At 39.9% G+C, this 12,747-nt stretch overlaps 1 long non-coding RNA gene across 1 annotated transcript; it reads left to right on the forward strand.

Moving 5' to 3' along the window:
- Positions 1–7,809: 7,809 nt before the first annotated feature.
- LOC145426218 (uncharacterized) lies at positions 7,810–9,203 on the forward strand. The gene is made up of 3 exons (XR_013906944.1): positions 7,810–8,078; positions 8,155–8,267; positions 8,354–9,203. It is a non-coding gene; the product is annotated as an uncharacterized LOC145426218 (long non-coding RNA).
- Positions 9,204–12,747: the final 3,544 nt, after the last annotated feature.

The raw sequence follows: 12,747 nt of genomic DNA on the forward strand, positions 1-12,747 counted from the left end.
TTATCCCAATACTTTAAACATTTACATCATGACTCAACCAGTCTGGTATTTTCAAGTTCAATACATTATAATTAATGAAGGAAACTGATAACAGATTTATTTACAGTTAAAAACACGAGGCACTCTGAGAGAGAAAAGCTCTGCCAAAGAGGCTCACGCTCCGGATAGTGTTTCCTTTTAAGGGAATCATATTTTGTATATACTGATTTTGTTCTCTTTGTTTGCAGTGTAGTAAAAATAGCACATTTTGACAGATTATAATGGGATATTTATAATCCACAGTTTTAATGATAAAAGGGAGTTTATGAAAATTCAACCTTATTTGACCCTGAAAAGAAAAGTTGTGAGGTGTGCTATTCAAAATATCTGTATATGGAATGCTTAACCTCTCCCATTGAATTTTAGCACGGTAAAGACACAGCGTAAGATTTAGACCTTTTCCATTTCCAAGTTAGATAATTTTATTGGAAACTGTAACAAACAAACAAATAAAATCGACATAATGATCAACAAGAAAACTTCACAAACTAGAAAAAACACACAAATTCAGATTAAGGTAAAAACTGTAGATTGCTTTCACTATACAATGCTTAAATATTCACAAATGTGAATGTACTGCATGGCAGTACAGTTAATTTATATCTGCCAGCTGTGCTGTTGGCCAGAAGGGTCCAGGTAGAAACTGTGCTACTGCTGAGTGATAGATATAATGAAGCAGAACATGCAGGAGGTTAGTGCCACAGGAGAGGATGCAAATGATCCACTGTGAAGAAGAATGGCCCAGGGAAAATAATAAAAAGCTACAGTATTTACTTATATAAATATACTCTATGGAAGTTGGTTTTTCTCTGTATGTATGATTGGAGGTTCTACCTTACAATATACTGTTGTTGTAATTTGGTGCTGTATAAATAAAATTGAATTGACTTGAAGTAGAATTTTCTGGCATCTCTCCTTTACTTTTAGTAGTTTTTTAATGAAAACTTTTTTCCTTTTACTCCTTGCATTTTTAAAATCTGTACTTTCCACTTTCTACATTTCCAAACCAGCCTTTGGTTTAACATTTGAGGGGAGTTATTATTTCATGTCACTGAGAGCCTAGAGGAGCGACCATAAAGAGAGTGACTTTTTTAAAGTGGCAGGTAATTTCAAATGCATCATTTCTATCAGCTCAACAAACATCAGCAAACACACAAACTATGTGTGTGCAGTCACACAAACACAGTGCTAGCTAAAGGTCCAGCTGCTGTATTTCGCAGGGAGAGAAAAGAAAGTGAGCTAACTTCACTCAGAGATGGAGAAAGATAAGAAGGACAGGAGAGGAGAGGAGAGGAAGAAGAAAGGTTAGATTTAAAGGTAAGTGGGATTTCATAACCTGGAAATTTAAAGCTCACATGTAGGTCCTCATGTTTTTAAATGTGTCCAACTGTATAGGGTATAATATAAAGACAGCATAAACATTATACTGTCAGTGTAGAAGATGGAAATCAGCCAGGATAACTCATGAAACATCTTGTTGAATTCACTTGATTAAATCCACAAAGAGCCGTGAACCTCAGAGGAGCAGCATCAGTCGATCAGCTGATCACAGCCTGTGCATTAAGAAAATCCACTTTTCATTTGCTGATTAAATGGCAAAGTCACCATTTACAATGTGATCAACAGAGAATAGAGATATTTTGTTTTCGTTCTTTTTCATTGCTCATGTCCTACTTAACTGACTCAGACTGAGTACATTTATTAGAATTAATATTTACACTTAAACAAAGTTTGTATTCCTATCCACTAATATAATTTATTATTGCACTAATATAGCACCAGGTTCAATTAGTTTAACATAAGAATACGTGGTAGAACTGTTCTTCTAGCAGTTACTTTATTACTGTAAGTACATTACAGAGCCTGTACTTTTTTACATTTACTTGACTAAAGAAGTTGAATCAGTACTTTAACTTTTACTGGAGTATTTTTAACAGTTTTATCTGTACTTCTACTTAAGTCCAGACATGCTGTACTTTGACCAACTCTACCTCTGTCTCTATATTTGATCATTAGTCTGCAGAGGAACTAGATTTTTTATACAATGATAAATTTACACCTGTACTCTGCAAACTGCAACAGAGCTCATATCTTTTATGCCACTTTAGATCTGCTGTGTTTAGAGTGCAACATATGATTTTCTAGTCATATTATGTTCCATACTTGATGTTTTTGGAGACTTTTATGTTGTTAGGCAGGATAATGGCATCACATTGAAATTTAGGTGTTAAAAATACACAGTGATTGATATTCATGTAAAAGAAAAAGAAAAACATTTAAATGAGAGGCCACTAAATAAAGTTTTTTTAGTAACTCTCAGCAGTTCATTGGACATGAAATAGTTGGTAGACATGTTATTATTAAGTTTATGAGAAACTTCACGATTAAGGCTAAAGGAAATACTTTTATTCAAATACAATTTCTTGTCATAATGGATGCAAAAATAAATTAATAAGATCTATTTATGGTTTATTGTTTGAAGCCGAGCATCTACTAAGCCATGCCGACACCGGCCACCACCCAACCCACCTGAGGCTTTCCACCTCAGTCGTCTCCCTCTTCTGTGTCCTGAAGGTTCCCACCTTCTCCGCCGTCGTCAGTCTCTGGAACTGAAGCCTCATGAACTGATTTGTTTCAGCTGATGGCCACGTGGTCGGCCTCCTGAACTGTTTTTTTGGACTGTTTTTTCTTTTCTTCTGAGTTCTCCTTCCTGGAGCTCCAGCACCCACCCACCCAGGTTGGGTGGAAATGTTCTCATTTTAAGAGCTTGATTGTGAAAGATTAAACTGCTGATGTCCACAGAGGTTTAAAGATAAGCTATAAATAAATAATAATTATGCATACTTTATTGAATTCCTCTCTGCACTTAACGCATTCACTCAGTGAAGCAGTCTACCTATCTAATCTAACACTCAGGGAGCAGTGTGCAGGGACAGTACCTTTCTCAGGGCTAGCTCATCTGTTCAGTGGAGTTGAACCCCTGATCTTCAAATCATGGGGCCACCACTCTACCTACTGAGCTATCCCTGCCCGAACTTCAAACTTACATACATTTTTAAAAATCTAAAAAGCCATTTTTGTCATATATTCTTTTATGAGTTTTTTTTTCTTTTTTAAATGTTCAATCAGTATAGCTCTACTCCTAAATGGACCTTTGAGGATTTGAGCATTTGGCAAAAATAAGAGTTCCTCTTAATTGTAAAACACAAATCTGAGGATGTTGGAAGACATTTGAGGTTCTGATCAGCTTTGTGGCATGTAGATGGTCCTTTTATTAAAGTCCTGAAGAAAACTCATAAACACTGAGGCCCTGCTATGTGCTAACGTGTATCTGGACCCTTACAAAACAAAGATGTGAAGCAATATTAATATTTATTGGGATTTTTTTTTAATTTCCAGGTTTCAGTTACTGTTGTTGATATGTTAAGAGTAAGAATAAGTTCAGATTCTCTTAAAAATAATAAAACTAATATGTTAACAATTGTTGGACTTGTGGAGGTATTTTGAGAACCCTAAGAGACTCTTATAAACATCTGAAGGAAAATATTCTTTAATCATCGATGCAGACTAATCAGAAATGTTGATTAGTGATTTTATTGTATTTTGGAGAGTTAGAACAAACAGGTGGGATTCTCAAAGTCAGTCAGTTTCTTGGGGTCTGAAGCAACAACAGCACAGAGCTCTGAATTTTTGGAAGAAGCCGTTTCTTTTCTTCTTTTTCTCCTTTATTTGAATGTTGTCAGACTTCTCTGAATTATTAGTAATAGAGACAACTGGCTCAGACATGGATAGACTTACAGAAGGGAGTTCCTCACTGGGAAGATCATCAGACAGAATTTTGGAAGCAGGTTCTTCAGTACGAAGAACATCAGCCATTTGTGAACTTTCAAATGGAGGTTCTTTAGTAGGAAGAACATCTGACTTCGGCAGACCTTCAGAATGAGGTTTCTTAGTTGGAAGAACATCAGGCACTACTGGACTTTCACAAGTGGGCTGGAAGATCTGGCATATGCTCTTCTTTGCTACATCAGCAATTGTTCTGAGCAGCTCTGGTGCAAAGTTTGCAATTTTGTTCAGCAGAATCTGTTCTGGATATTTCTCTCTGACTTCAGACAGGATACTTTGCACCATGCCACCTCTGATGGACCTTGAGAAGATGTCCTGGTTTTCCATTGTTGGGAGAGATTTGGACACTCGATCCAAAGTGGCCTTTGTCACACTGGTGGAGAGGATGCTCAATCTCTGGGAGGCCATGTTCAGTAGGGAGTGAGGAGGAAGCTCCCAGAAGCCATGCAGGACACGGGGAACCACCTCTATCACCACATCTGGAGCAGTGAGCAGTTTGGAGGTTTGTGCGTCCTGCTGCCTCTCTTTAAGGAGGTCAATGTACTGCCTGACATTGCTGAGGAGCTTAGGTGTTCTGCAGAATAAAGTTATAAGAATGATCTTTTACACCTATTTAAAGAATCACAGAAATATTGAAACACTGTAGCTGGACTGTTAATTCAGGAGGTATGGCCTCTGGAAATCCCAGCAGCATCCAGGCTTGAAACTTGATGTCCCTCATTTTATGTATTATGTTCACTGCCCACACCTGAAACAGAAAGCACGTTTACATTGCAGTTTTGTTGAAAGGTTATGTGATCATCATGGGAAAAAAAAGATCTCCAAGTGACTAAAAGTTTTCTAGTCTTACCAGTTTCAGAAGAGGTTTGGCTTCTGTTTCTTCCAAATCCTCCAATTCAAACTCCCAAAGTGTTCAAAAGAAAACAAAAGAGAGGTTTTCTCTCAGCATTTACACTTCAGCACAAACAGTTTCAGGTGTGAGGTGGATGGTCTGTAGGTGTCACAGTAACTCACTGCACTCTGACTGTCTCTTTGCTCCTCTCCACCAAAAGATCTCCCATACCTTCTGCAGTGAGGCTCGATGGTATTTGGTTTTCCTTCTGAAGTCTGAGGAACTCCATCATCATTGAAATCTAAAAATAAAAGGAGACATTTAATCAGCACCACTCTCAAGTCCTCAGAAATCACCTGATATTTTATCTCAGTTTTGGTTTGGATGGGTCTGGGTCTTACCTGAGCCCTGTAACCTGGAGGATACTAGCAGATCTCCACAGTATCATATATGGGTATGTTGAACAACACCTATCAAAAAAAAAAAAAGAGATTACTCATTGTTACTTAAATTGATTCTCAGGTTGTCACCTTTTAAAACGGCATCAAATTCTTCAAACTGTTGAAATGCAGTAAAAACAAAGTGTCACATATGCTGATGGGTTTGTAGTAGTGCTGTCAGTGTTAATCTCGTTAAAATGACGTTAATGCCATAACCACATTAACGCGCCAAATCTCCGTCAGCAAGTTAACGTGCGTGGGGCTGCACGTCGTTAACGTATTAATAAGCTAACCACGTTAATATGGTATCTAACCAACCTGGTTAGATACCATATTTTCTAAGATTTTCAGGGCCGAGTACAATAACCTCAGTTTTATCTGAATTTAGAAGCAGAAAATCAGAGGCCATCCAGGTCTTTATGTCTTTATGACATTCCTGCAGTTTAACTGATTGGTGTGTGTGAATTGACTGCAATCTAATGACATCTAATGGTGAGATTTTATACACCGTAACTTTAATGATACTTGAAAATAGGCTTCAGCCTCAGCCTGTTCAGTCAGCACACAGTCTGTGTAATAGGTCTATAAAAATGAATATAAGTTTTCCTCCCTTTTCCAATCAGAACTTCCAAATAGAGTTTTTGACGTTTGGCACCACTAAGCTGTGGGATGTTTTTTCTTCTTCTTCTACAATATATATCTTACACACTGTACTACACTGTAATTACTGCATTTCTATAAAAATACTCTAAACCTTCTTCAAAAACTTTAAAGTCTATTTGGGCAATTTGAACACGAAAACCATTAAGTGAGGTATAAAAGTATAGATCCAATGTTCACATCAGGGCTCATGGGGTCAGGAGTAAATTAGACTTAGTCACTGTCTGTGGCAAAAAAAATCAATATACCACCATAACTAACAAATATTTCCATAATTAAAACACCTCCTGTTGTGTGAAGACTGCTGTAAGACATCTGTAGGCATGTTTGATGTACTCACTGCAGCTGTTACTAGAAATAGTCGGACAGAAATGGCAGTAAGACATTTTAAAAGGGCCTAATAACTAAAATACGCGCACTGGCCACTGTATTAGGCACACTTGCTCAACTGCTCATTAACACAAATATCTATCAGCCACTTACATGGCTGGAGAAGAGCATGTAGGCATGCAGACGCGGTCATGATGACCCATCAAAGTTCAAACTGAGCATCAGAATGGTGGGAAGAAAAGATGATTTAAGGGACTTTGAACGTGGCGTGGTAGCAGGTGCGAAATGGGCTGATCTGAGTATTTCAGAAAATGCTGATCTACGGGGATTTTCCCACACAACCATCGCTGGAGGTAAAGGAAAATAGAAGAATTAGCAAGACTATTCCAAACACTCTGTTCTAAGTATAGTCTTTTTACCGGACTGAGTGCAGTATAAGAAAATACAGATTTTCAGCCTGGTTACCTCACTTACCTTTTCACGTTTTACCTTTTTATGCCTTAACCTGCATAATTTGTGTCTACTACATTAATGTATTTGTGACTTAAATGTTCAGTTTCTTCCTTTCTGTACCGACCTCTTGTGGTAAGATGTAATCATGTCACCACTGTGCTGTCTTACTTGTCGGTTACTGCGTTTATGTGGCACTGGATGTCTATAAGACAGCAACAGTAAGGTATTTTTTTTAATTTTTCAGTGCCCTCTCTCTAGAGGTGAGAAGTAACCAAGTACAAATACTTTGTTATTGTACTTAAGTAAAAATTTTCAGGTGTCTGTAATTTACTTGAGTAGTTTTTTTTTTTGTTTTTTTTTAATGAAAACTTCTTCCTTTTACACCCTACGTTTTTAAAACAACTATCGGTACTTTCTACATTTTCAAACCAGGCTCGTTACTTTTGATTTAACATTTGAGGGGAGTTATTATTTCAAGTCACTGCGAGCCTAGAGGAGCCTAACCTCTATCAGCTCAACAAACATCAGGGCCCTATTTCAGGAAGCCGGTTTAGTGCAAACTCTGAGTAAGTATACCCTGAGTTAACGAAAACTCTGGGTTTTCGGTTTCACAAAGCGAGTTTAGATTAATTCTGAGTGAGTTACTATGACGACACACTCCGTGAAGCTAACCTGCCCCCTAGCAGGTTTACTTCAACTAACCCTGACGTTCTCCGCCTCTTTGTCAGAAACCTGACTGTAGGAAGTGTCAGACATGGCGTGCTCCTTCCTTGAAGAGCCAGTAGATGTTGAAGCCCAAATTCTCCGCAGAGCTCTCCGCCGGGAGAGAGTGATTAGAGCGCGTTTGGACATTTTATCATTTCCTGATGATTTTCTGTGTGAACGTTACCGTTTTTCAGCACAATCTATAAATGGTAAAATGGTAAATGGCCTGCATTTGTATAGCGCTTTTCTAGTCCTTAAGGACCCCAAAGCGCTTCACACTACATTCAGTCATTCACCCATTTACACACACATTCATACACTGGCGATGGCAAGCTACATTGTAGCCACAGCTGCCCTGGGGCGCACTGACAGAGGCGAGGCTGCCGGACACTGGCGCCACCGGGCCCTCTGACCACCACCAGTAGGCAAACATGGGGTTAGTATCTTGCCCAAGGATATTTGGCATGCAGCCAGGAGGCAGCCTGGGATCGATATAATTTATTTGAATAACATCCTCAGGCCTAATATTGCTCATGTGACACATCGCGGACATTCTCTCAGTTCTGTACATATTATTTGTATTGCACTTCGGTTTTTTGCAAACGGGAGCTTTCTGTATAATATTGGTGACGCTGAGCACGTTTCCAAGGCTACCGTCTGTCGGGCAGTCAGGAATGTTACAGTTGCACTGAAACGTCTCCTGTACTCGTCTGTGGTGTTCCCCGGTCATAGACCCACAAGATTCATCAAAGAGGGATGCCACAAAATTGCAGGTATCAGGATGAACAAAACTTAATTCATGATGTGGTGATACTTGAACTACTACTTAAATTCTACATTTATTTTCAGGGTTCCCAGGCGTGATTGGCTGTACAGATGGCACTCACATTCCAATCATTGCTCCTTCAGTAAATGAAGGAGACTATGTGAACAGGAAGTCTTTCCACAGCATTAATGTACAGGTACATAGCTCCCTGTAGCATTTCAAACTAACAAATTATTTCATTATTAGTAATGGATGCTAATTTGTGTTCTCTGCACTGTGAAGATCATATGTGATGCTGCCAACATTATCACAAATGTGGAAGCCAAGTGGCCAGGCTCTGTGAGTGGTGGTGGTGGAGGACCCCCACCTGTTTTTCGGGCCTCCGCTTTTTTTCTAGTGGCCATAACGGGTCACATTTGAGCATACAGAGTAAGCAAATATGTACTTGTAATGTGCTCAGATAATTTCAATAAGTGCTTACAGAGGGGAAATTAATGTAGCCTCTAACTGCAATTGATTTACATCGGACAAACAGACCAAGCACTATGGCTCATAATACAATTACACCTTACCTGTTTGGACTATATTTTTATATTTATATTTTATATTTCATTTTTACTTGCTGCCAGGAACGTTTGGGGCCTGTTGGGTTGCACCTGCGCTCACATCACATCACAAAATAAAATGTATGAAATAAAAAATAAAATAATATATAATAAAATAACGTGTTAAATGGGTGGAAATCCCTCGATCAATGTTTAAATTAACACTCACGCATTGACTCTGTCGGCTATGTTTTGCCATGCATGCTCCCTTTCTTTTGCAGCTGAGGCTGTGTTACTTTTTTTCTGCAAAATTTGCATGTTATCGGCATATACTGCCATCAGGATTTCGGCCTCAAGCGCTGTAAAATACATTGACCGCGCCTTCTTTCCCTCCGTCTCCATGGTGACTCGCTTAATCTGTGCTCCACTAATCAGGGCTTTATGTATCCTCGTGCGCGTGCTTAACTTGGGGTTAAAGCAACTCCGCGTTGACTGAACTAATTGTTATCAGCCTTTCTGAAACCGAATATTCCGAGTTGGACAGTTCGGGGTTACTCAACCCTGAGTATCGTTTTTCACGCTGAGTTTTCTAAACCGGCTTCCTGAAATAGGGCCCAGGAAACACACAAACTGTTTGTGTGCAGTCAGAAGAACACAGTGTGTCACTAAGTAAAGGTCCAGCTGCTGTATTTCACAGAGAGAGAAAAGAAAGTGAGCTAACTTCACTCAGAGATGGAGAAAGATAAGAAGGACAGGACAGGAGAGGTTAGATTTAAAGGTAAGTGGGATTTCATAACCTGGAAATTTAAAGCTCACATGTAGGTCCTCATGTTTTTAAATGTGACATCATTATTTTGCATTATTATGCTTAGATTCATTCATTGAATTCCACCTTCATACCAACTGTATAGGGCAGTGGTTCGCAAACTTTTCACAATGAGTACCACCTCATAGAATATATGGCTCTTGAAGTACCTTATGACCAACATTAAAGTACAGTAGTATAGGCCTATTTAACACCACATACAGTTTACACGAGACAATTTTATTTCTTGTGTGAATGTTATTTATATTAACTCTCATGAACAGGATGTGACAAGTGATAATAATAACAACAACTGTATTGCATTAAAACATTCACAGCAGGTGGGATATCCAATCTTTAAGTGACCTGATGAAACCTGCTTCCGGGTCCAAGCTACTCTGCATTTATTAAGGCTGTTGTGTTTTTAACATGTTTTAATGCTTTGTATCTTTTATGTAATCTTGTTCAGATTACATAGAAAAGGATCGATTTTTATCATCACTGTTCATTTTAAAGCTCTTTTTTTTTTTTTTTACGATGTAACTGCAGCCCAGCCCATGCAGCAGTATATTAATGACTAACCTTATATTGCAGTTAATCTCCTGACTGAAGTTTGGTCCGCTAACAACATCCTACCATACGGTTTCATTTGTCCCTAACGTCCGGGAACCCTCACATTAACTTTTATCAAGTGGAAAAAAGTTAGCGTTCATCCTCCAGTTTCACATTTTATATTATGCTAACCATAGCTGTATAGCTAGCCACAACGCAGCACATCGTTATATACCAGCTAGCCCAACTTCAGCAACCCTGCAAACGCCACTGCTGTTTAGTTTTCTGTCTCCATTTATGTCTGAAGTGATAGCAGGGCTGTGTGTTTTAATTTTTGCTGTGGCGGTTAAGCTGTCGGACTTTTGGCTTCACGACCCTCCTTCCTGGTTTGTGCACGTGGAAGCTCAGTTTGCTCTTTGTGGCGTTTCAGCCGACGACAGGAAATAGCTGCGGCGCTACTCACTCTGACGCAGAGCGGGCCGAGCAACTCCTCTCTCTCTCGGGCCTGGGTGATGGTAAAGATCTCATGGAGAGCACGCTATCCTTGCTAGGAACGAACGACGGCGGATTTCTCTTCACTCACGTCTTCCTCCGGCAGGTGCCGGTGCGAGCTGGCCTCGCCAACTCCCCGCTGCTGGCCGCAAAGGATTACCGCTAACTCGCAGAAGAAGCGGATCGCATTCTCCTGGCTACCAGAACCTTCGGCATCCAGGCAATAGTTTTCGATTAACCGACGGCATCTCCCGCAACCCCACCGATTATTCCAGGGGCCTCCGACTCATCGATGGTGGCAGGGATCGTGGCACGGTGGAAAAGGGCTGTGTTTTTAACCAATTGGTATTGGTTTTTACTATCAGCGTGACAGCGGTGTACCGCCTTTGCAGTGTTAAGGACCAGGGAACCGAGCCCGCCAGCGCTCTGCAGTGGCCGCGACCGTTGGCGATGAGGACTCAGGCTCGGGGAGACATTTTCTGGGTGACTCCTGCTCCCAGAAGAGCCCCGGGAACTTTCGTGTCGTCTTTGTATACCTCCACAATGGTATATTATTTAATCTTAAAAAAAGGAGATTTCCCGCGTACCACCAGAGAGAGCCAAAGTACCGCCAGTGGTACGCACCACAGTTTTTATTTATTATTTCTCTATTTATTTTTTTTTAACACTGAGGTCCTGCTATGTGCCAACGTGTATCTGGACCCTTAAAAACAAAGATGTAAAGCAATGTTAATAATTGTTGGGAACTTTTTTAATTTAATTTCCAGGTTTTACTCTTAACATATCAACAACAGTAATGTTGTTGATATGTTAAGAGTAAGAATAAGTTCAGATTCTCTTAAAAATAATAACAATAACAAAATGTTAACAATTGTTGGACTTGTGGAGGTATTTTGAGAACCCTAAGAGACTATTATAAACATCTGAAGGAAAATATTCTTTAATCATCGATGCAGACTAATCAGAAATGTTGATTAGTGATTTTATTGTATTTTGGAGAGTTAGAACAAACAGGTGGGATTCTCAAAGTCAGTCAGTTTCTTGGGGTCTGAAGCAACAACAGCACAGAGCTCTGAATTTTTGGAAGAAGCCGTTTCTTTTCTTCTTTTTCTCCTTTATTTGAATGTTGTCAGACTTCTCTGAATTATTAGTAATAGAGACAACTGGCTCAGACATGGATAGACTTACAGAAGGGAGTTCCTCACTGGGAAGATCATCAGACAGAATTTTGGAAGCAGGTTCTTCAGTAAGAAGAACATCAGCCATTTGTGAACTTTCAAATGGAGGTTCTTTAGTAGGAAGAACATCTGACTTCGGCAGACCTTCAGAATGAGGTTCTTTAGTTGGAAGAACATCAGGCACTACTGGACTTTCACAAGTGGGCTGGAAGATCTGGCATATGCTCTTCTTTGCTACATCAGCAATTGTTCTGAGCAGCTCTGGTGCAAAGTTTGCAATTTTGTTCAGCAGAATCTGTTCTGGATATTTCTCTCTGACTTCAGACAGGATACTTTGCACCATGCCACCTCTGATGGACCTTGAGAAGATGTCCTGGTTTTCCATTGTTGGGAGAGATTTGGACACTCGATCCAAAGTGGCCTTTGTCACACTGGTGGAGAGGATGCTCAATCTCTGGGAGGCCATGTTCAGTAGGGAGTGAGGAGGAAGCTCCCAGAAGCCATGCAGGACACGGGGAACCACCTCTATCACCACATCTGGAGCAGTGAGCAGTTTGGAGGTTTGTGCGTCCTGCTGCCTCTCTTTAAGGAGGTCAATGTACTGCCTGACATTGCTGAGGAGCTTAGGTGTTCTGCAGAATAAAGTTATAAGAATGATCTTTTACACCTATTTAAAGAATCACAGAAATATTGAAACACTATAGCTGGACTGTTAATGATTGTACGGCAGATGTGATCACTGAAATTTAGGAGGTATGGCCTCTGGAAATCCCAGCAGCATCCGGGCTTGAAACTTGATGTCCCTGGCTTGGTTTTCCTTCTGAAGCAGTTTCAAGTGTGAGGTGGATGGTCTGTAGGTGTCACAGTAACTCACTGCACGCTGACTGTCTCTTTGCTCCTCTCCACCAAAAGATCTCCCATATGTTCTGCAGTGAGGCTCGATGGTATTTGGTTTTCCTTCTGAAGTCTGAGGAACTCCATCATCATTGAAATCTAAAAATAAAAGGAGACATTTAATCAGCACCACTCTCAAGTCCTCAGAAATCACCTGATATTTTATCTCAGTTTTGGTTTGGATGGGTCTGGGTCTTACCTGAGCCCTGT

The sequence above is a fragment of the Astatotilapia calliptera genome, chromosome 3 (assembly GCF_964374335.1).
Source record: "Astatotilapia calliptera chromosome 3, fAstCal68.1, whole genome shotgun sequence".
In the NCBI taxonomy this organism is placed as follows: Eukaryota; Metazoa; Chordata; class Actinopteri; order Cichliformes; family Cichlidae; genus Astatotilapia; species Astatotilapia calliptera.